At 42.6% G+C, this 25,824-nt stretch overlaps 1 long non-coding RNA gene across 2 annotated transcripts in view; it reads right to left on the reverse strand.

Annotated features, from left to right (window-relative positions):
• Positions 1-2,387: 2,387 nt before the first annotated feature.
• LOC117352630 overlaps positions 2,388-25,824 on the reverse strand; it is a 94,224-nt gene continuing 70,787 nt past the window's right edge. For both annotated transcript variants that reach the window (XR_004537741.1, XR_004537742.1), the window contains exons 2-3: positions 9,121-9,242; positions 2,388-2,786 (exon numbers count right to left, since the gene is read on the reverse strand). This is a non-coding gene — a long non-coding RNA (uncharacterized LOC117352630). The remainder of the gene's footprint in view (positions 2,787-9,120; positions 9,243-25,824) is intronic.

The raw sequence follows: 25,824 nt of genomic DNA on the forward strand, positions 1-25,824 counted from the left end.
GCTCTGGAGCTATTCATTCAGAACAGTGCTTGTCAATCTTTCTTCTGCTATGAAACACCTGGCAATGTTCATGTGGATGACTGAACACTACAAGTTCCAGGTGAAAAAGGAAAAAGTTCTATAAATCATTTTATTGTAGCTAACAACGATGCAAGGGAAATACAGATGAAATGGTGGTGACTGCCAGAGGGGAGGTGGGAGATGGGTTTGCAGAAGGCCTGTAACATGTCTAGGTGGGGCTACTGGCAGAAGAAGGGACAAGTTATGGAGATTTTAAGTATCTGACTTCCTATTTCTCAGTTCTCCCATCTAGAAAGGAATAAACTGATAAAAACAAGCCAACATGGTTTCTGCAAGGGAAGATCGTGCCTAACAAACTTATTGCACTTCTTCGAAGGAATAAACAAGCAAATGGACAAAGAGGGCCCCCATAGCCATCGTATACTTGGATTTCCAAAAAGCCTTCAACAAGGTACCCCATGAACGCCTGCTTTGGAAACTGAAGAACCATGGGGTGGAAGGGGATGTACATAAATGGATCAAAAATTGGTTGGCGGGTAGGAAGCAAAGAATAGGAGTGAAGGGCCACTACTTGGACTGGAGAAGGGTCACAAATGGTGTTCCGCAGGGGTCGGTACTCGGACCGCTGCTGTTCAATATATTCATAAATGACCTAGAAACAGGGCTGAAGTGCGAAGTTATAAAATTCGCAGATGACACAAAACTTTTTAGTGGGTTAGGAATAAAGAGGACTGTGAAGATTTACAAACGGACCTGAATAAACTGGGAGAGTGGGCAAATAAATGGCAGTTGAAGTTTAATGTAGAGAAATGTAAAGTCTTGCATGTAGGAAACAGAAACTCGATGTACAGCTATACAATGGGAGGGCTGGTAATGGGTGAAAGTAGCCTAGAGAAGGACTTAGGGGTACTGGTGGACAAAACAATGAAGCCGTCGGCACAATGTGCAGCGGCCTCTAAGAAGGCAAATAGAATGCTAGGTATTATCAAGAAAGGTATTACAACCAGAGTGAAAGAAGTTATCCTACCGTTATATCGGGTGATAGTGCGCCCGCATCTGGAGTACTGCGTCCAATATTGGTCGCTGTACCTTAAGAAGGATATGGTGATACTCGAGAGGGTTCAGAGGAGAGCGACGCGACTGATAAAGGTATAGAAAACCTTTCATATGCTGAAAGATTAGAGAAACTGGGCTTCTTTTCTCTGGAGAAGCGGAGGCTTAGAGGGGACATGATAAAGACTTACAAGATCATGAATGGCATGGAGCATGTGAAGGAGGACAGATTTTTAAACTTTCGATAACTACAAGAATGAGAGGGCATTCGGAAAAATTAAGATGGGCCAAATTCAGAACCAATGCTAGGAAGTTCTTCTTCACCCAAAGGGTGGTGGACACCTGGAATGCGCTTCCAGAGGGTGTGATACGACAGAGTATGCTACTGGGTTTCAAGAAGGGATTGGATGATTTCCTGAAGGAAAAGGGGATTGAAGGGTATAGATAGAGGATTGGATGATTTCCTGAAGGAGAAGGGGATTGAAGGGTACAGATAGATGATTATTACGTAGGTCCTGGACCTGATGGGCCGCTGCATGAGCGGATTCCTGGGCTTGATGGACCTCTGGTCTGACCCAGCAGAGGCACTGCTTATGTTCTTATGAAAGCAGTTGTGTGTGTTTTTTTCCAGTGGTGTATCCAGACCTGGAATTTTGGGTGGTCCTTTGGCATCCTCCCCTCCCCCATAAATATATAGAAAAGCAGGATTTAAAAAAAAATCTTCCTCATGTTCCCTGGCATCCAACATGTCTTTCTCCCCCTGCCCACCCACAGCCTGGTAACTGCCCCTCTTTAAAACATCCCCCATGTCCCCATACCTCAAGGTAGCCATAGTGACTCATCTTTGCTGCCTGCACTGACCCCCATAGACTTCCCTCAACTTCATCCCCCTCCCCCGGTTAATGCCACTTTCTGTTTCCTCACTGGCAGGACACAGCGGAGGAAAGCCTTCATGGCTGATGCAGACAGTGAAAATAAATCACTATGCCCGTCTGATGCCTCTGAGGTATATCAGGGAGGGATAAGGAGATTTAGAGAGAGAGAGAGTGAAAATCCCGGGCTGCTTGTGGAGGAGAGGAAAGAGGTGAACGAGGCACTGCCTCTAGGTGAGCCTGTGTCCACCTCGACCCATCTGTACTTATGCCACTGGTTCCTGTATGTGTGAATTTGCTTAGGTCTTTCCTATCAAAAATGGTGTTCCTTTCTATTTTATATTTATGTGCATATTTTAGTCATATTGTAAACCGCCATGATCAGTGGTTGCCAAGCAGTATATAACATTTTAATAAACTGATCCAGAGAGACTGTTTAAATGCATAAATCAAAATGAAGCTTTAATTATTCTATCCAAAGCTACTTGTAATATCACAGCACAATGCTTTTTCACAGAAAGGATTGTAGATTCCTGGAATGCCTGAAGGTTGTGAACACAAAAATGGTGATGGAATTAAAAAAAATGCATGGGATAAACACTATATAGAAGAAGGATGGAATTCAATTAAAGCAAAACTTAAATAATCTCATAACTGGCGTGAACCTTGATAGCAGCTTCAAAAATTGGGAAGCTGAACCAATGCTTGGTAGACTTCTATGGTCTGGGTTCCATAAATGGCAAAAAAACAGATCAGGATCAAGGTTGGAGTGGGCTTCGAAGGCAATTCCAATAGTTGGGAAGGAGGACTGGTGCCAGGCAGACTTCTATGGTCTTTGCCCTACAATTGGCAGAGAGAAAAAGAGATTAAGTATACCAGTGTTTAATCATGAAGAAGTGTGCAGAGTACTAGCTTCAACTCTGGCCACCTTGTTGGGCAGGCTGGACAATGCTGACCTTTATCTGCTGACATTTACTATGGTAGTATATTATTAGTATTAGGATTATTAAAGAGAAAAAGATAGGTGACCACCCAGTCCTTGTGTCAAAAGGTATGACATTAATAACTGAAGATGCCAATTAAGGCCCTGCTAGTAGTAGGAACACAACAGAATTTTTATATGGCCACTAGTAGCTGTCTACATCGTTGGAGTTAGGTAGTTTGGCTATGTCATTGGAGGGATTCTGTCTTTCTCTGCTGCTCCCAAACTCCCAGTCTTCAGAGTCATTGGCTAGCTTGTTAACAGATCTTATTAGTATAGGTTGCCACTTGCCAGCTGATTACGGTGTTTATGTAACACAGTGGTACCTTGGATTAAGAGCATAATCCGTTCCAGGAGCATGCTCGTAATCCAAAATGCTCGTATATCAAAGCAAGTTTCCCCATAGGAAGTAAGGGAAACTTGCTTTGATATGTTTCCACCCCCCACCTTCCCCCCCCCGAGGCCAGCAGCGCTGCTCCCCCCCCCCCACGAGAACCGGCATTGCTCCCCCCGAAGGCCCCCCCCCGTGAACCGGCACCCCCACCCCCCCGCGATCCGGCACCCCCTCGCCACGACCTGAGGTCTCCCCAACCCACCCGAACCTTCTTCTTACTTTTCTGTAGCCTCCGCAGCGGCACCAGCACCAGCATGTCCTGTGCGTGGTGCCGGAGCCTGAAGATCTGCTTCCTGTGCTGGGCCTTGAGAGTTCACATTCGACGTGAGAGTTCACGTTCGACGTGAACTCTCAGGCCTTGTACAGGAAGCAGATCTTCAGGCACCGGCACCACACACAGGACATGCTGGTGCCGGTGCCGCTGCGGAGGCTACAGAAAAGTAAGAAGAGGGTTCGGGTGGGTTGGGGGGACCTCAGGTCGCGGCAGAGGGGTGCCCGATGGCAGCGGGGGGGGGGGGCCCGATGGCGGCGGGGGGGAGGGGGGCCGGATCGCGGGGGGGGGAGGGTGCCGGTTTGCAGGGGGGGCGCTCACAAATCGAACCGCGCTCGGTTTCCGAGGCGCCGATTTTGCGAATGTTTTGCTCGTCTTGCAAAACACTCGCAAACCGGTGCACTCGTAAACCGAGGTACCACTGTATTCCTCTATGTTAATTCATAGGTAATAACATCTTTTTTCAGTTAGCTGTACATAAATGAGTACTGTAGCTTACCAGTAGCAAAGCAATAAACACTGAATTAGAACAAAATGCTAACTTTTATTATAGTACATGCACTGGTTCATCTGAGAAAACATCTATTGTACTTTTTTCTTATCAGCATGCAAGTATTTGTACTAGGCACAAGATGACACTATTAACTGATAAGATATAGCAGATTCTGGCACTTATTAACTCATATCAGGAAAAAGAATAAACATTCCTCTGAAATCTCTTCCAGGCTAAATCACCGCTGCCATTTGAACCACTTTGGATACTTATGAGTCTCTGCAATCATGTCTCCTAATTACTATGAATCCCGACTTAAGTCTTTGCCAGCACGAAATAGCTGAAGATACACCAAGAGGTTCATAAATCCAATATTTGACAATTAAACATTTTATCATAAGTAAACCAGATGCCCTTGGATCTGATTCTTGTTTCTAGAAAATCAGGCAGCTATATTTTCTAGGAAACCATATGGCAGTACACAGCAGCTTGAAACAAAATGTTCTTTTTTATCCCTATCAGTCTTGCCAAGTCTCAACAACAGACAATCTAATGCAATTCCCGGTTGATTGTCACACATACTTTTCACTTTATCAAACTGCAGAATTAATTTCATTTTAAAGAACTTTAAAATGTTTATAGAACTTCTGGCATAGTAAATGGTGAAAATTAAAAACCAATTTGTGCATCAAGTCTGACCAGATAATTGAGACTTTCTTTTGAATTATCTGTCTTCTTCAGTAGATGAACCCACAGAGGCCTATTACTTAATAGCATCAGCTCCTTCCCTCCCATCCAACTCTGCTCCTATCACCATTCTTCACAACTGACTATAGGAGTAGCCTAGTAGAGCAATAGGCAGTGAACCAATATAAATTATGGGGTTAATATTCAAAACAATTTAACCAGAGTGACAGAATGTATGTAAGAGGTACTATGAGAAGATAATATGGATCTGAAGGATATTCTTATTCATTCCCTTTTTCCATAGGGGTGAGTAACAGGGATCCTGCCAGTGGAAGAGTGTAGCTAATTGGGAAGGCTATGTAGGAGGTAGCAAGAATAGACTATCCCTCTTATCCAAAAGATAATCAATTACCCTGAGTATGGGAAAATGAAGAAACTCTTTATAAATACCCTGAGAAAGCTAATTTGCATTGTAGTTTGGATAATGCAAAAAGCTTTTATGTGAGACTTTTCTAGAAGCAAAGGAAAGGGATTAGGACTTATATACTGCCTTTTTGTAGTTTTACAACAAACTCAAAGTGGTTTACATACAGGTACTTCAAGCATTTTCCCTATCTGTCCCAGTGAGCTCACAGTCTATGTACCTGGGGCAGTGGAGATTAAGTGACTTGCCCAGGGTTACAATCTCAGGGTGCAGAGACTATAGCTTTAACCACTAAGTCACACTGTTATCCAGGTGAGGGCCAGAACTTTGAAAGGAGGGGGAAGAATAGAGGAGAGGGTCAAGTGGAATTTGAAGGGGCCAGAGACATTTGGAATAATTGGACTTATTTCTTCACCCTGACCTTATAGAGAACTCTAATGAGGACTCTGGAGAATTAGAAGATTCAGGTTCTGAGCTTTTGGACCAGAAGGGCACCCATCAAAATTTGTGGCAGTGGTGGGATTGTAGAAAATGCCAGACAGATCCTTGTATTGTATTCGCTTGGGCAAGGCACTCTTACCCAGCCAACACAGGTAAAGGGTACCTTGGCTGGGAGGGTGGGGAATGTACTCAAGGGGTTCCAGGCATTAGTTCTGGGCGATCCACACTTGGACAGTGCTTTTGTTTTCCTCCTTTGCAAGACAATGGTATCAGAGGCCACATTAAAATGGATGGCAGAACAGATACAGGCACAACAGGAAGCAATGGAGCATCAGTTCTTGCAAGTACTGGAGCAGCAATGGCAGAGACAACAACTAATGATGCATCTAATGGAGGCTCAGATGAGAGTGCCAAAAAAAGGAAGTGGGGAAGGGACACTGGTCATACCACTGCCTGAACAAATGTGTTTATTTAAATTATGTGTTTATTTAAATTTCAGTTAAAATTCACACAGGTATACATATAAATAAAACAAAACATGGCAGGCATGTAAAGTCCTTGGTAATAGAGCATATACTGGACCCCAAAGTCCTTTGTAATAGAGCATATACTAGACCCCTGACTGACAGAGTCTAAAAGATGGGGTCTCGAATAGATATAGAGGTGGGCTGGACTACTGCAGCACTACTAGAAAAATTAGATAGTAAGTGGAACAAAAACTGACTCCACTATGTCACACAATCAGCTTGAGAGGAAAAGAATCTCAGAAACCTACTTGATTAATGCTCAATTGCAAAATTAAAATCAATTTTTTTTATAGGTTCCACATTTCTATCATCGATCCTAAAAAACCTCTCATTAGGTGTATTACCAATTTTTTACTGTGACTGCTTTCTATATCTACTGGAGCCCCAGGACATCTCCAGGGTGACTGGACCAAAGGTATTGCTTTGATCAAGTTAGGAGGGGATGATTCTGAAACCAACCTCATCTCATTTGAAAGAATAGCTATGGTGTCCCATGGACCAATGGGCTATTAGGTTGGCCCCCTTCTTAACAGGGGAATCCCAAGCTGCCTATAGGGCCCTGGATGCTAATAAAGCCCTGGACTACCAGCAGGTATGGGTGGCTATCCAAGATAGACTAGGACTTACAACAGAACAGTACAGAAGAAAATTTAGGAGAAGAAACTTTCAGAAGGGCAAATATCCTAGAGTAGTAGTCTAAAGTTTAATGGATTGGAACCACAGCTGTACTCAATAATGGAAATAGTAAATCTAGTAATTGTACTTGAAAAATTTTTGAATATTTTATCCTCCACCCATGCAAATTTGGGTAATATTACTTGGAAGCTGACAGGGGGGTCAAGTGGGAGGTCAGTGGAAGTGATTCTCAAAAAACCCTGGTCTCCACTTGGGCCCCATCCAGGTGGGAGATTGTCTAGGGAAGAAAGAGTAAGATCCCCATAAATATGAAAGGGAGGAACTCCCAGGGGAATGGGAAAATTGGGGGACTACTAACCAGTGGGCCACAACTTATTGTTCAGTTGTCACCAAAATACTTTAGCTATGGAGTGGAGGGCCATTTTAAAAGGGAATGCCCCTTTATTGACTGCTCATTTTCAGGGGTAAGCATGAGTTCAAGCCTAGAAGAAAGGGGGTTGTGTCAAGCTCTCAGGAGAGGGGTAAGGTAGAGGGGGGTGAACTTAATAGTCCTCTTAGACATTGGAAGTCATCAGTCATTAATCTCTGGACCCCTAGCCAATAACCTGGATATAGGAGAACAGAAGGCACCTTTAGCGGGTCAGTGTATGTTCAATGTGTCCACAGAGATATAAGAACTGAACCTACATACATACAACCGAGGGAGGGGAAAACCCAACTTTTGTGGGTGACTATAATGGAGGAATTATCATTCCTGCTTATATTAGGGCATGATTGGGAAGAGATCTCAGAGGGGTTAACTCATAAAGATGTGTATGTATCCACTCTTACAACCGAGTACCCAGTTGAAGAGCTTGAACAGCCGAACAAGGAGTTTTTGGGGATTCAGAGAAAGATAGGAAGCCAAGGGGACTTGAGGTAAGAGAAATGGAAAGGGTTAGTTCTTTTGGGAAAAAAGAAACACTAGGGGAGGAAGATATGAGCAAATTTAATCAGTTTCCCCTAGAACGGTAGAAAGACCCCTCCTTACGGGAGTTTTAGGAAAAGGCCCAAAACTTTCCATCTGGGAAAAAGCTGGAAATATCTTGTGTCAGGTACAGGAAAAGGTGGGATGGGAGCCCCAAAGACAGGTTATGGTAGTCGTTATATTTAGAAAGCCCCTATTGTCCAGCCATTTAGCAGAGGCCAAATGCTGGATCATTTGATTGGAAGATATTTTTGGCCAGGTATTTATTAGGAGGTGAGGGACTATTATTGCTCTTGTCCAGATTGCCAAAAGATGCTACAAAAGGTACCTGAGAAGCCCCTACTTATTCCCCTCCCTATCATGGAACAACCCTTAGACAGAGTCGCCATGGACATCATGGGACCCCTGGATTAGAGTCCTACCAGGCATCAGTATATTCTGGTCATTGTGGGCTATGCCACAAGGTATCGGGCCATACCCTTGAGAAAAACAACAGTCCAAGGGTTAGCCCAAGAGTTGTTGAACATTTTGTGCCAGGTAGGGTTTTCCCAGGAGGTCCTGAAAGATTGGGAAACCAATTTCTTGTCCCAAATCCTAAGTAGAATATTTTAAAATGTTTGGACTAGGACATGTGAGGACAGTAGTGTACCACTCCCAAATGCTTCAACCAAACCTTGGTTTGAATGGTCAAAAAGTGTCTAGGGGAAAACATCCAGTACTGGTATCAGACTATCCCCTACATTTTATTTGCCTATGGAGAAGTGGCCTAATCATCCTTGGGGTTCTCTCCCTTTGAATACATGTTCTGGAGACAACCCCAAAATCTGTTAGAGGTAGTATCTCCAGTGCCTCTCTTTGTTGGTTTAGAGGTGGTATGGGAAACATGAATGGGTGGAGAAAAAAGAAATAACGTTGGTCCTAGTTTTGTGTAAAAAATAGGTGAAAGGTTAAGAAGGATAAGGCAGATGGCTCGGATGAACCTTGAACAAGCCCTTGAGTATCAGAAGACCTATTATAATGAAAAGACAAAAGAAAGAGGGATTTTGACCCCAGGATAAGGTATTAATACTGATGCCTACATCAGCAAATAAATTATTGCCCTAGTAGAAAGGTCTCTATGTAGTTTCCCGGCAGTTGAGCCCCGTGACATATGAAATTAACCTAGGCAGGGGCAAGACCTAAATATATCATATGAATCTCTTAAAATCCTGGGTGGAATGGGAGGGGTTATTGAGGGAGGTACTAGAGAAAGAGGTAGGAGATCTAGACCCCAAGGTTATAGCCTTTGCTGATAATCAACACATCAAACTTGGGAAAACCCTGACATTTCAACAATCAAAACAGATACAAACCTTACTCCATCAGTTCAAGGATGTCTTTTCCCCAGCTCCGGGTCATTCCTGGATTGGGAAACACCATATTGAGACCATCCCTGGGAAGGTTGTAGGGCAAAAACTTTATCATCTCTCTGAGGCTAAAAAGAAGGAAGTGGAGCAGAAAGTAAGGGATATGTTAAAATTAGGGGTAATGGAGGAGTCAAACAAAGAGTGGGCTAGCCCCATCATCTTAGTCCCAAAACTGGATGGGACGATTCAATTTTGCATAGATTTTTGAGCAGTTAATGGGATCTCATAGTTCAATGTCCCAGATAGATCTGGTAGAACAATTGGGAGGAACAGTTTTTTTACACAATTGATCTTATAAAAGGCTATTGGCAAATACTTTTAGAGGAAAAATCCAAAGAGAAGACTGCATTCATTACCAACCAGGGCGTATGTCAATTTAAAGTGCTTTCACTTGGACTCCAGCAACATTCTAGGTGGTCATGAGCCAGCTACTTAGTTCCCATCAGGTGTATGCTAAAGCTTATCTAGATGATATGGTCATATTCTCCAAAGGTTGGGACCAATATTTACAACACCTAGCAACCATTTGTAGATCCCTCAGAAATTTTGGGCTTACAGCCAACCCAAAAAATGTGCCCTAGGTCAAACAGAAATGCAATACCTTGGGTATTGTGTGGGAGGAAGGTGGGTTAAACCCATGGCCACTAAAGTGGGACCTATACAAAAGGTGCAACCCCCCACAAACTAAGAAACAGTTGGGGATGATTGGCTACTATAAGAAATTCATCAACAATTTTTCCCAATTTAGCAGCATTACTGTGGATTTCTCAATCTAATAAGTTATGTTGGGACAGAGTAGCTGAGTGAGCATTTACTCAACTTAAGAAAGCTCTATGTAAAGAACCTGTCTTCAGGAATATAGGGCTCCTTTTACTAAGGTGTGCTAGCGTTTTTAGCGCATGCAGCAGATTAGCGCGTGCTAACCCCGCGCTACGTGGCTAGAACTAACGCTAGCTCAATGCTGTCATTAGTGTCTAGCGCACGCTATTCCACACATTAATGCCCTAACGCAGCTTAGTAAAAGGAGCCCATAGTTTTCAGCAGGGAGTTTGTCCTCCAGATGGATGCCTTGGGAATAAGTTTGGGAGCGGTTTTCAGTCAAAGTTTGACGAGGAAGAACACCCAGTTATTTACATCTCAGTTGCATGTTGTCAAAGACTGAGCAAAAATATTCAGCCGCCGAAAAGGAATGTTTGGCAGCAAAGTGGGTGATGGACTCCCTACAGTATTATCTGCTGGATGGACAGACATTTTATGCTGGTCATAGATCATGTTCCCCTGAAATGGCTGAGGTCAAATGAAAGCCACAAACCCTAGACTGAAACGGTGGTATCTGATCCTCCAGACCTATAGCCTTCAGGTGCTACATAGGTCAGGGAGAGCTCATATGAACACTGACTTCCTGTCTAGCGAGAAGGATGACCTGGGACAGGAAGGCCCAAGGGTCCTGGAACAAAAGGGGGGGGGGGAGGTGTGTGGCAGGGTGTATATCCTTTCATACAGGTTGAGGGGGCCTCAGGAGAGATTCCCCATTTATGAGAGTAATAGGCAAATAAATGTTGGCGCCTTCTAGATTTCCTCTTTAGAGTGTAAGCTTCTTGGGGAAGATCCTTACCATAACTCAGAAATGTTGTAAACCATTTTGAGCTAAAATTGAAAAGGCAGTCAAGAACCACAAATATATATTATCCCCAAAAGGTCCATTCTCATTTCTTTTACCTATTAGCCTTTACCAGCCTCTAGCCCCCATATTTAAACCTGTTCCAAACATTTTCACACTCTGTCATGATATGCTTGCAACCACCTCTGCCTGTATGCCATTCCAGGCATCACCACTTATTAACAAAACTGTATTTGTTTTTGTTTCCCTCTCTGTAATTTCACATCATGATTCTTAATCTTATAAAGTGGGTTGTATCCCTGCTTGTGGACCATGGCATGGCCACTCAGAGAGTCTGGTTTGGGTCCTGAGGGGAGGGGGGAGGAGAATAATTATCTTTAAGACCCTAATGCAATAATGTCTTACTCTCTCACTTGATACTCTGATGATTAAACAAGAAAACTGCTGTCTACTCCAGTAAACTTAACTCTAATACAGTATATAATTTACTGGCTGAATTGAGGTGATAGTTCATCCATTAATTCAGAGACACCCAGATATTTGACACCTTGTTCTTCATGCATTAGACTCATCTTCAGTAGTCTCTTCTTTCATCAGCTCCTTGAAGATCATCATGCAGATTCTTTTTTCTTTACAGAAACCTATCTTATACTTTTCAATAGTAGTTCAAGATTAATTGGTACAGTAGGTTTGCAAAACAATCGACAAAACCTGCCAAATACTGACTTGAAGTCCCAAAAATGTTATGATCCTCCAAAAGACCATAAAGATTACATACACTAATGAATATTGCAAAAATATAGTGGGAGAAACCTCAGTGTTCCAAGTCTATATTGAATATTAGGGCTTAAAGGAAACAATCTAATCATCAGTCTTATATCCACTATAAAAAAAATCATGAGGAGGAAAAAGACCAAATTGGCCCAAAAACTCCTCCAGAAAAACAAAAACAAAATTTGTCTTGCAGTTGCCCACCCTTGGCCTAGGACAATGGTCCCCAACCTTGTCCTGGAGGACCACCAGGCCAATCGGGTTTTCAGGCTAGCCCTAATAAATATGCATGAGAGCGATTTACATATAATGGAAGTGACAGGCATGCAAATGTGCACCATGCATATTCATTAGGGCTAGCCTGAAAACCAGGACACGGTTGGAGACCACTGGCCTAGGGAATGAAACAATCTTCCTGAGTATATTCAAAGGCAGCAGAATATACAGAACTTTAAAAAAATTGCTGAAACAGCATCTTTTTTGCCAGACGAAACATAGGGCACGAGACTATGTTATTAACGAAGAGGAGATGATGATAGTAAGGTGCTGGTTGCCTTTGTATTTCATTGCTTGCATTTTTCGCTCTGTTATGGGGGAGTATTTATTGTTGATTGTGTATGTATTTTTGACGTGATTTTATAGTTTTGTAAGTAAGTTTGTAACCCGCCCTGGATAAGGGTGGGTAAATAAACAAACAAACAAGACAACCTGGACTTGTCAGGATAAGGAAAGTAAGATAACTAAATACTGTAAAGAGGAATAATTTAATTTATTTTATTTTATAAGCAAGTAAATGTACACATCCGGGGGAGGGGGGAAAGGAAGGGAATGGAATTTTATGATTTTATGAATGGTTTCATGAAGGTTTGAGTTATTTGTTTGTATATTAGCTGGGAGGGAGGGGGAAATTTCTTTGTTGCAGTAATATTTGAAAATTTGCTGCACTTATTATATAATGTACATATATGTGATTCATTTATGGCGCATTTGTAGTTTGAAAATCAATAAAGAATTTTAAAAAAAAAAAAAAAGATAACTCTTTCCCCACCTACTGCAGTGAAGATCACTAGCAGAAGCAAGAATTCAAAAAAGACCATGAATAACAGCAAGGTTCGCCTCTGCTCTGCGTGCCACTCAGCAGCGCATACGCAGGACTGCAGGAGTCAGGTATCAAACTTGCTCAAGTACAGGTTGGCTACACGCAGCTAGAAAATAGACCTGGAAAACAATCAAGCATGGCAGGCTCTTTCCTTTTTTTAGTCTGATACTAACAATTAAGCTATTCAGATCTGTTTCTGCTGCTGCCGCCAAAGTGTCAGCTCCTGACAAATGTGTATCAAACATAAACAATGAATGGGAGGAACTAAAGTTATGCATGGCTACACATACAGCTTAGGGCAGTGGTTCTCATCCCAGTCCTCTGGACACACCTAGTCAGTCAGGTTTTCAGAATACCCACAGTGAAAAGGCATACCAATATATAAACAACACCAGGATTTATAATATCAATTCAATAGCTCTCATAATTTAAAACATAACACCATAAACAGAAAGAGCTATATTATCACTAATATTATAACTATTACTACTTACACAAATAATATGTTCACAAATTTATTGCAGCATTCTTTTAAAAAATACACTAAGACAACACATCTACATATAATTCAAACCATATAAATATACAGTCAAACCTCGGTTTACGAGTGCACCAATTTGCCAGTGTTTTGCAAGACGAGCAAAACATTCGCAAAATCGGCACCTTGGAAACCGAGTTTCACTCGATTTACAAGTGCCATCCCCCGCGATCCGGCATCCCCCCAGCGATCTGACATCACCACCCCGCTCACGTCGTCCCGTTCCCCTCCCCCCCGTGATCCTACATACCCCCCCCCCCCCGAGTACTGAAACGAAATCCCTTATCCCGATTGGGCACCGGCACCAGTCTCGCTCTCTGCGAGATTCTCAGATTCAGAATCTCGGAGGGAGCGAAACCAGAAGGCCTTGAGCATGCGCAAATGCTCAAGGTCCAGCCCAGCACAGGCAACAGGGAGGATCTCCGATGTACTGCCCAGCCTAGAAGAGGGAGGATCTTCTGGCATCGGCACCAGCATGTCCTATGCGTTGGTGCTGGTGCCCAATCGGGGTAAGGGATTTCGTTTCGGTACTCGGGGGGATGTAGAATCGTGGGGGAGGGGGGGGTAACGTGAGCAGGGGAGGGGGAGGATGCCGGTTTGCAGAGGGGGATGCCGGATCGCGAGAGGGGGGGTATGGAACAGCATCGGTGGCCTCAGGGGGGGAATGGAGCAGAGCTGGTAGCCTCGGAGGGGGGAGGGGAGGAGGTGGAACGGATCAAAGCGAGTTTCCCTTACTTCCTTTGGGGAAACTTGCTTTGATATACGAGCAATTTGGTTTACGAACATACTTCTGGAACGAATTATGCTCGTAAACCAAGGTTCCACTGTATCTGAAACCTTCACAACCTACCCAGACACCCCACTAAAAGTTCATTCCCAGGAGAAAGAGGGAGAACACATGAAGACGTCCCCCCACACAAAGAGCCGAAAACATCTTCAAGCGTATGTATCGCAGGAGGAAGAAGATTGGCCCTACACCATGGATGTGGACTTACAACCCCCAAGGAACTCCCGAATAAAGAAGATGGGGATCATCATAGGAGACTCCATTATACGTCATTTGGACAGCCATACCGCAGGAGGGAGAGAGGATAGAATAGTCACCTGCCTGGCTGGAACAAGAGTGAAGGATGTGGCCAACAGGATCTCCAGGATCATAGACAGCGCAGGGTGAGAGGACACTGCTGTGCTTATCCACGTGGGAACTAACAATGTGAGCGGATGGAAGTATGACAGGAAAGAAATGAAGGGCCAGCTCCGCTCACTCAGAAGAAAACTGAAGATCAGGTAGGTGAAGGTGGTTTTCTCAGAGATCCTCCTTGTACCAAGAGGGAAATTGCAAGCGATCAACACCTGGATGAGACGATGGTGCGAAAAGCAAGGCTTTGACTTCGTGCGCAACTGGACAGCGTTCTGGGGAAAAAGCAAGTACTACAGAAAGGACGGACTACACCTCAACAAGGAAGGAGCAAGAGTATTGGCAGGCAACATGAAGAGAGCCATCAAGAAGGCTTTAAACTAAAGGACAGGAGAAAGCCGACAGTCGACCACTAGTTGATGGCATGGGCGACAGGATGCCCCGAAGAAGGAACTACGGACAACTACTCAGACACGGGAGGGGACGACCACAAAGCAAATAAGGGAGACAGCGCAGGAGCAGAAAAGGATACCGTGAAAGAAACAGTAGAGATTGCTAAGCTTAGAAAGTCCAAGAAGGTAACACAAAGGGAACTCAAATGTATGTAAATGAATGCTAGAAGTCTGAGAAACAAAATGGGAGAATTAGAGACAATAGCAAGACACGATGAACTGGAAATCATTGGCATAACAGAAACATGGTGGAATGATGAAAACAAATGGGACACGGTACTACTACTACTAATAATTTTAATAATAATAATTTTATTTCTTATATACCGCCAAAGCCATAGTAGTTCGAGGCGGTTTACAATAAAGAAGGACTGGACAATCAGCGAATGGGTACAATCAGCAGATACAGATACAATTGATATATGTAAGCATGGAACAGGTACAATATAAGGGGTCAAATGTAAGGTGAGCGGGAAGGAAGGTAAGAAAAAAAGAGATCTTAAGGGGCAAGGGGTAAGGGGTCTAAGGCTAAAAATCGGTTAAATAGATTAATTTTTAATAATTTTCTGAAGTTTAGGTAGGATGAGGAACGCGAGATAATATTGCTCAGCCAATCATTTAGATGACTTGCTTGGAAGGCTAGAGTTCTGTTCAGGAATCTTTTGTAAACAGCAGGCCTTTAGATTTGGATGGCTGAAGAGATGAGCTCTGCGAGTGGGTCTGGATGGACAATCTAAGATAAAATGGGGAACCAAGTCTAAGGGCACTAAGATAAATGAACCATGAATGGATTTGAAACAGAGACAGGTAAACTTGTACAGCATTCTTGCTTCCAGGGGCAGCCAGTGGAGTTTTTGGTAGTAGGGAGTTATGTGTTCCCATTTTTTTAGCCCAAAGATCAGTCGAATTGCCGAATTTTGGACGATACGTAGTCTTTGAATGGTTTCATTGATGGATCCCAGGTAGATAATGTTGCAGTAGTCGAGTAAGCTCAGGATGGAGTATTGCACCAGTAAGGAAAATGAGGATGCATCAAAGTATTTTTTGATAGTTCTTAGTTTCCATAAGGCGGAGAAGTATTTTCTGACTAATAAGTCGGTGTGAGTTTCAAAGGTGAGGTTGCGGTTTAGCGTCACTCCTAGAATTTTTATGGAATCTGTGATGGGAAAGACTTAACCGTTCAAGGAGATTGATGAGTCTTTGATTTTGTCGTTTGGACTAGCCAGGAAGAATTTGGTTTTATCTGAGTTGAGTTTCAATTTGAAGTCGGACATCCATAGTTCGATTTGCTTAAGGATGGATGCCAGATGACTTTTTGTCTCAGGAATTACGCTGGTTAGGGGAAAGACTATGGTAATGTCATCAGCGTAAATGTAGAATTTGATTTTCAGGCTTTGCAATAGGTTCCCTAGTGCAACCAGGTAGATATTACAGGGATACAAACTAAACAGAAGAGATAGAGTAGGGCAGAAAGGTGGAGGTATTGCCCTATATGTTCAGGAAGGAGTAGAATCGGTTAGAGAGGCTACGACGGAAAGGAAAGAGGAGCTGGAGTCCCTCTGGATCAAGATTCCTAGACACAATGGTGCAGACACAAAAATTGGCCTTTACTATCGACCCCCAGAACAGACGGCGGAGACAGATGCAGAAATGATAGAGGAAATTAAACAAGAATGTAAGAAAGGTAATGTAATAATCATGGGAGACTTCAATTTCCTGGGGATAGACTGGAACCTGGGAACCTCAAACTGCGGCAAGGAGGCCAAGTTCCTGGAGGTGCTAGGGGACTGCTTCTTGGAACAAATAGTGGGAGAGTCGACGAGAGGAAACGCCACCTTGGACTTGGTCCTAAATGGCATTAAGGGACCGACAAAAAAAGTAGAAGTCACGGTACCGCTGGGGACGAGCAATCACAATATGATCAACTTTAAACTTGACATCGGGAAAGGGAAACGTACCAAAACTTAACCTCGACCTTAAACTTTAAAAAGGGAAGATACGATAACATGAGAGCCATGGTGAAACAACGGCTCAAGATAAAGATGGACAAAGCTAAAATGGTGGATCAGGCATGGTCCCTACTGAAAAATACTATCACGGAAGCACAAAATCTCTACATTCTGTGGATTTCCAAAGAAAGGAAAACTAAAGCAAAGGAGAATCGGCTTGGCTTACTAGAGAGGTGAAGGAAGCCATAAAAGAAAAGAAGAACTCTTTAAAAAATGGAAACACACGAAAATGACCGAAGCTTGGAACAAACACAGAGATGATAAGAAGAAGTGTTACAAGGCGGTGAGGGAGGCCAAAAATTTCAAGCTCTTCTTTAGATACGTAAAAGGGGAAAAAACCTGCAAAAGAGGCGGTGGGACCGCTGGATGACCAGGGAAGAAAAGGGTACATCAAGGAAAACAAACAAATTGCAAACAGACTAAATTCCTTCTTTGCGTCTGTCTTTACGAATGAAGACACCGCAACAATACCAGAAGCAGTGAAAGTGTTCAAAGGAGTAATAGAGAACAGCCTCACCACAGTAGAAGTGGACTTGTACCAGATATACTACCAGATCGGCAAACTTAAAAGTGACAAATCCCCTGGACTGGATGGAATTCACCCGAGAGTCTTAACTGAAGGTGGAAATCGGAGAACTATTGCAAAAACTTGCCAACCTGTCAATTAGAACTGGACAGATACCAGACGACTGAAGATAGTGAACGTCACGCCTATTTTCAAAAAAGGATCAAGAGGAGAACCGGGCAACTACAGACCAATGATTCTTATGTCTGTCCCTGGAAAGATGGTTGAGGCACTGATTAAGGATAGCATAGTCCGGCACTTGGATACACACGACCTGATGAGAGCCTGTCAACAAGGCTTCAGGAAAGGGAAATCATGTTTGACGAATTTACTTCAATTTTTTGTGACCGTGAGCAAACAAATTGATAGTGGAGAACCGGTGGACATAATATACTTGGACTTCCAGAAAGCGTTCGACAAGGTTCCACATGAGACTTCTCAGGAAACTACAAAGCCATGGAATAGAGGGAGATATACTAAGATGGGGATAGGCAAATGGCTGGAAAGCAGAAAGCAGAGAGTGGGCATAAATGGGAAGTTCTCAGACTGGGAGAAAGTGACTAGCAGTGTACCCCAGGGCACAGTATTTGGGCCCATCTTATTTAATATTTTCATCAATGACCTAGAAGAAGGAACATCCAGTGAGATCATCAAGTTTGCAGATGACACAAAGCTATGCCGGGCAATCAGATCGCAGAAGGATAGCGAGGAACTCCAGAGTGACTTGTGTCAGTTAGAGAAATGGGCGGATAAATGGCAGATGAAGTTTAATGTGGAAAAGTGCAAGGTAATGCATTTAGGCAGAAAGAACAAGGAACATGAGTATAGAATGTCAGGTGCAACTTTGGGTAAGAGCGAACAAGAAAAGGATCTGGGTGTACTGATAGATAGGACTCTAAAGCCATCAGTACAATGCACGGCAGTGGCAAAGAAAGCAAATAGAATGTTAGGCATGATAAAGAAAGGAATCATGAGTAGATTGGAGAAAGTTATAATGCCGCTTTATAGAGCAATGGTCAGACCACACTTGGAATACTGTGTCCAACATTGGGCTCCCAACCTAAAGAAGGATATAAAACTGCTGGAGAGAGTGCAGAGATGAGCAACGAAGCTAATAAAGGGTATGGAGAACTTGGAATACGAGGAACGACTTAAGAGACTGGGATTGTTCTCCCTTGAGAAAAGGAGAATGCGAAGGGATATGATCGAGACTTTCAAAATACTGAAAGGAATCGACAAAATAGAGCAGAAAAAAAAAATTATTTACAATGTCCAATGTGACACGGACAAGGGGACATCGACTGAAGTTAAGGGGGAACAAGTCCAGGACAAATATCAGGAAGTTCTGCTTCCCTGAGGAGGTTGTTGCGGAATCAACCGTTCTAGGATTTAAAAGCAAACTAGATGCACATCTCCTTACGAGAGGCATAGAGGGATATGGGTGACTAAAAATACGCCAGATGTACACCAGGCTGGGCCACCGCGTGTGTGGATCGTCGGACTTGATGGACCGAAGATCTTATCCGGAGATGGCAGTTCTTATGTTCTTAAGTGCAACAATGTCCATATAATTTACCAAAAAATCTTCGATACTTTATTAACTTTCATTTTGTGGGTTTTATTCGTCCTGATATAGTTCTTCTTCATGCATCATTCTTCTTCCAAAAAAACTGAACAGCTACACCCAACACAAATCTGAGTTTCGCCCTTTGTCAGGGGCTTTAGATTGTTCTCAGCTTCAGTTTTATAACATGTTCTTGTCATTCATTATACGTTACATATAAGCCTCACACCATTGAGAAAACTCCAAACCAGGAACTCTCTGCATTAGCTGGACAGGAACTGAAAACCTCTTAATGTATTTTTTAAAAGTATGATGCAATAAATTTGTGAACATATTTTTTGTGTAAGTAGTAATAGTTATAATATTAGTGATAATAATATAGCTTTTTCTGTTTATGGAGTACAGTGAAAAGGCATAAGATAGATTTGAATAGAATAAAGGTAGTACATGCAAACTTATCTCATTCATATTCATTGCGGATATCCTGAAAACCTAACTAGCTCGATGTGACCTGAAGACTGGATTGAGAACTCTTGGCTATAGATGGAACACAGGTCAGTAACAAAAGAAAGGACTGAAAAAAAAAATTATAAAAACCATGCACAGAAATGAAAGTTCTTTTTTGTTTACATCTGATATTCCATCTTTAACCTCAAAGCAGAGACAATACGCACATAAAACATAAAAGCACAGATCCTCTTCCCAAACTCCTCTTCTTTCCAATTTCTTGCTTCTGCTAACAATGTTTCTGTTTGATCCATTTCACCTTAAAAACTTGGTTAAAAAAATAAAGTTACAGCTTTGTAGTACCTTCAATTAACTCCCAGAATTTGAACCCCAATATCATCCAGCCCATAATGAAAAAAATCCATAGCAGTGAAAACAAGAGACTAACAGGGTGTGTGACAGGGTGTGTAATTTTTCTTTATAAAAGTATTGAGTCTATATCAAAAAAGAAATAAAAAGGGGACATTTTTGCCTATGATTGAATGAAGGGGAGCTAAAAACGCATGAAAAATAGCGAGTACTGATATCTCTTTTTGACTGAGGGTTTTCCTACCCCTTGTTAAGGACTGTTTGAGAATGAGTGACTGGAGATAAAAGAAAAGAAAGAGAAAAAAGAAAAACCAGTGGTAATATATTGGTTTCGGGGGTCACTGTGTTTTCAACATTGGCCCTTTTGTTTGAACATTAACGTATGCCCTCTTTCCTGCTGTGGTAGAAATGGCCTTAGCGTGCAGGAAAGACCCACATAAGAGCACTCTATGGCCCCTTTCTATTGCAGCTTAGTAAAACGAGCCCAGTGTATGAGGGGGTACTGAAAAGACAACCAACTTCCTAAATTCTGAGCGTTATTTTGCCACTGTAGCTGAAAAGAGAGTTATCTTATACTGTTAAGCGCCAATTTGCAGAAATGAAATTCTGTTTCGACATTGTTTCAGATCGTTGATTGAACCATATCTACTTCATTCTCTTCTTGATTGGGCTGAGAACTTTACAGCACCCCCTCGTAAGTTGTTTATGTTAAGCTACCTGATTTGCATTGCCTTTTGTGGAAACTTCATAAAGTTGTTAATAATCCCTAATAATTAAATAAACCAATAAGAACATTTTAGCATGCATTAGAACTATTGAATGTGCAACAATCAATTGTAGGCGCATTATTAATGTGCAGATTAGTGTGTATTATAAACATTTTAAAGATTTGCTAACTAACCAAATGCACATTAATGAATGCATGGCCTGATTTGTTAATCCCCATAATGAATGCTAAATAAAATTATAGCAATATACAGTATATACCTCCACAGTGCTGAACAGAATAAAATGAATAGTCAATGTAGCTTCGAGATCACAAACATAGCCTTCCTCTTGTGCTTTTGCCCAACAACAATGCACACCCTTAAATGAACAGTTCTTATTATGCTTGAAAATGTTTTTTGAAGTCATCCTAGCAACTTGTAAGGCAATAGACACTTAGGGCTCCTTTTACTAAGCTGCGATAGCGGTTTTAGCGCACGCTTAGCACGCGCAGAATTGCTGCACGCGCTAGATGCTAATGTAAACGTTGAGCTGGCGTTAGTTGTAACTGCGTAGCGCAGGTTTAGCGCGTGCTAAAATTCTGCGCGCGCTAAAAACGCTCTCGCAGTTTAGTAAAAGGAGCCCTTAGTTTTGATTCTGTTCCAAATAAGAGTCAATCTAATTAGAACTGTTTAGGTACCAAATGGCCACTGTATGCTACATGCCAGCAATAAGGACTATTTTCATTAGCTATAAAGCTTCTAGATATCCTGTTTGATTATGGCTGTGAGATGGATGCTTTTGTACTGAAAATGTCCAAAATGAATAGTCATTTTCCAAAGTGAAACATCCAACTTCTGAAAAACAAAAAAAATATGGATATGAATATCTCTGACATCATTTTCAAAAATATGGCTCCACAGATGTCCCTGTAGAAAGAAGAAACACCTAGTGATTAGTGTAGTAGCCTGTAATCAAAGGTAGGGTTACTCCACACAAGTCCTCTTTTGAGGACTAACGGGAGTCCAGTTGACTTTTTTACATTGCTACTTTTGTCTGGGGAAACAGGCATCTATTGACCCTAGAGCAGCTCATGCACCTAACCGGAGCCCCTCCCCCTCCCCTGTGGTGAGATCCGGTGCTTGCTCAGCATTCTTCCAGCGGCATTGCTATAACTCTTCAGGCTAATGGCAACATGTGTGAAGTAAACACGCTGTCTTCGGCGACCCAGAAGCTTTCTCTCCGTTACTGTTTCCCGCCTATGCAGGGACTGGAAGCAGTAGCAGAGAGAAAGCATATAGGTTGTCGAAGGCAGCATGTTTATTTCATTCATGCTGCCATCGGCCTGAAGAGTTACTGGATTCCACAGGGGGTGGGGGTGAATAGCATGGGGAGAGTAAAAGAGGTGCTGAGCCAAGGGGATGGGGAGGAAAGGGAAGGAAAGATGCCAGACCACCAGGGGGAAAAAAGGAAGGGGCAGACAGAGATGCCAGACCACAGGAAGGGGGAGGGTAGGAGAGAGATGTCAGACCACTGGATGGGGAAGGGGGGAAGAAGAGAAAGAGATGCCAGACCAGGGAAAGGAAGGAGGGAGAGATTCTAGACTAGGAGGGAGGATAAGGGAAAGACAGAGATGCCAGACCACAAAGAGGGGAAGAGGGAAAATAAGGAGGGGAGAGAGATGCCAGAGTGTGGGAAGGAGAGGATAAAGATCCCAGACCATAAGAGGAGAAAGACAGATGTCAGACCATAGGAGAGGGAAAGAGAGGGAGGAGATGGTACATAAGGAGACAGGCTCATGTGGGGGTGGGGCTGGAGGTGGAATGGGGTGGGGTGGGGCTGGGGGCAGAATGGGGCGGAACCATTCATCCTCTTTTTTTAAAGAGGAAATCTGGTAACCTTAATCCAAGGGACACAGGTTCAAGCCCCACTATAACTCTTTTTTATAAATGTGATCCCTCCAGGACCTGAAAAATAACTACTCTACCTAAATGTACACCACTTCAATAGCCTTCAGGCTTGCAAGTGTCTTATATTTTATAGGTACAATAGATATTTTCTATTTCTGGAAGGCCCAGAATAATAATAATAATAGGTTTGAAGTAGAACTTGAACCTGGGTCCCTTGGTTTACAATCTATTACACCAGGGGTAGGCAATTCCAGTTCTCGAGAGCCACAGGCAGGTCAGGTTTTCAGGATATCCACAATAAATATGGGGGCTTAATATGGTTGTATTCAACAAAGAAGTTTCTGGAAGTTGTTATAACTGAATCATGAGTTGTTTGAACAGGGATATAAGGTTTATGGAGAGGAAGTGAGATCATGCAGTTTGATTTCCTGGTAGACGGTATATTTCCTGCTTGTCAGCTGATCCCAGCTTGTGCCGAACCCTGGGTCCCTGCTCGAGTCATGCTTAGTTTACTGGTAGGTGAAAGGTGTTTTAAAGATTTTGGTGAGGTTTTAGTATGAATGAAAGGGAATGCATGTGAATTATTGTAGGTGAAGTTGTGTTGTTGGCGAGCCTTGCAAATACAGCTCCTGAAGACGCCAGGTGGCGAAACCCAGTCTTGTGTTGAGCTGAATGCTTTATGAATTGAAGAACAGGACCATCATGAGGACAGAGAGGCCTGCCGATTGTATTGTGATTTTCATGTGCTAGACTGTTGTGCAACTCTCAGGGTTCCTTTTATGATGCCGCGTTAGCGGTTTAACGCACATAATAGTGAGCGCTAAACTGCCAGCCGCGCTAGCTGCTACCCGCCTCCTCTTGAGCAGGTGATAGTTTTTCGGCTAGCATGGGGTTAAGCGCGTGATAGAAAGTCACGGTGCGATAAAGCCGCTAACGTGGCTTTGTAAAAGAAGCCCTCAGTTTGAAGCCTCTCTGACTAGATGATCATGGACTAATGCACTCATGAGCTAACCAAGATCCAGTTTTGGATAAAAGTAATCACAATGACTGTAGTATGTGTGTGAAAGTTGGGAAGTGAGTGCGAGTGTGAGTGATGGGGATTAGGTTCACTGACTAAATTATTCTGATATTTATTAATAAATTAAGTATTGGTAAGTTGTAAAAGTACTGTAATTAAATGAACTGTGGGAGTTAAGATTAAAATTGAATTGATTCAGATAATACTTGTTTGTATTAAATATTTAATAGCTGGTTTTAAGAATTTGAGTTATCCAATAAATATGTATGAGATAGATTTGCATCTCAAGGAGGCAGTGCATGCAAATCCATTTCATACATATTCATTGTGGATATCCTGAAAACCTGACCTGCCTGTGGCTCTCGAGGACCGAAATTGCCTACAACACTAATCATTAGGTTACTCCTCTGACCTACTTGTTGCTTTGTTTGGAATGGCCATAATACCTGCAGCTATCATATAGCCTGGTTTTCCTTTCCAGTTTCACTTTCAGGGGAGAGGGAAGGGAGACAGCAACCACTGGGGGATTAAGAAGGGGTCATGCCTTAATTCCTCCAGTGTCAACTGCTCAATTAGAGCAACGTTTTGCAGCTTGGATGCAACAGGTCTAGACAAAGAAGAACCCAGACCCCATTTACCTACCCCCCACTCAAAGACACTCAGCGCAAGAAGATGTTCGACAGCCTACTAGCAACGCAAACAGCGAAACTTGACCATACCATCTCTAACTTGTTTGTATCAACGAGCGACCTCAAATCTTTTCGAAAAGAAATCAAAATCTTGCTATTCAAAAAATCCATCCAACCCTGGTTTTACCCTCCGTGTATTTCCCCCCCCCCCATCCTCTCCTCATCTCCAGTTATTCTTTCTCTTCAAAGCCTCAAGCATGTCTACTGCTTCCCAAATTGTATATTTACTAGAATTGCACTATCTCCTATTTGTACAGCTCCCCGAACTGTAAATCTACTGGAATAGCCCAGTCATCTTTTCTGCATCCTAAACTCTAAATTGTAATTCTCCAATCTTCTTGTAATCCTCCTGGAAATGTCCAGCTGTTTCTTTTGTAATCCGCTCAGAACTGTAAGGTACGGGCGGAATGGAAGTCATTAATGTAATGTAATGTAATAAAAACGTCTTTCTTATTAGAAATGGACTGACCATAACTTAGTAGACAATGACCATACCTTATTAGACAACGACTGACCATACCTCCTGGCTGCTCCCTCAAAACCGAAACTGCTTGCAAACGCTCCTATTCTCATTTCATACCCAGACTATGGCACACCATCCCCCTATCTGTTAGAACACTAGATGGACTTTGGAGCTTCAGGAAGGCCGTGAAAACCTTCCTTTTCACAAACCCAGCGTCTTAAGGACATGCTCCCAGAAATGGCCGTCAGATTCAATGCACCTACGCCACCCACTCTCACCAGATGCTGTTTAGTGTATATGTTTTATTGTCATGTCTATGTTGTAAATTATGTCATCTCTGTCCTGTCTCGATTGTATTATGGATGTACTTTGTAATCTGCTCTGGGCTACTTTGGGAGGACGGGCTAAATAATTGAGCAAATAAATAAATACAATCCCAGTTGGACATCCTACTCATGAGCTCTCCCTAGTCCTGCTAAAAACATGCGCACAACATACCTCCTTGCTATTTGGATGAACTGCAGTATGAAATGTTCAGCTAGGGGAGAGTGTGGCGCAGAGGTTAAAGCTACAGCCTCAGCACCGTGAGGTTGTGGGTTCAAACCCACGCTGCTCCTTGTGACCCTGGGCAAGTCACTTAATCCCCCCATTGTCCCAGGTTTGATAGATAGATTGTGAGCCCACTGGGACAGAGAGGGAAAACTGCTTGAGTACCTGAATAAATGCATGTAAACCGTTCTGAGCTCTTGAATAAATAAAATAAAATATGACTTTCCAAAATCAGAATTTAGCAGGTGGACACTTCATTAGGTATTTTAAGATGCCCATCTGTTGAAAATGAGCACCATTGTTTACTCAAATTAAAAACAAGCACCTCCGATGCAGGCACTTGCCAAAGCAAAGCTGTGTTAGGTAAACAATAAAATGAATAACCAAAGTGTGGCTCCAGTGACATCATTATCTCCCTGGCTATCTCTGCTTTTTGCTGTTTCAGTTTAAGCTGTGGTATATGTGGGATGTACTGCTTAACCTATACAAACCAGACTTATTGAACATCGTAGTTGCTTAAATACTAGGAAGCTCACTCTCATAACATTTACCAAGGGTCATTCTTTTTCTAATCTTAATTGGTACAATCCCATGGAAAATTATGGAAAATATTTACAACATGCACAGGGGTAATAAAAAGTCTTTCCTTTTAGCAGGGGAACAATTTTGGATATATCATCCAAAATCCTACAAGCCTTATGGAATGAATGATAGTGTTGAATGGCTAACATAGCATCTTTTGA

The sequence above is a fragment of the Geotrypetes seraphini genome, chromosome 1 (assembly GCF_902459505.1).
Source record: "Geotrypetes seraphini chromosome 1, aGeoSer1.1, whole genome shotgun sequence".
NCBI classification, from domain to species: domain Eukaryota; kingdom Metazoa; phylum Chordata; class Amphibia; order Gymnophiona; family Dermophiidae; genus Geotrypetes; species Geotrypetes seraphini.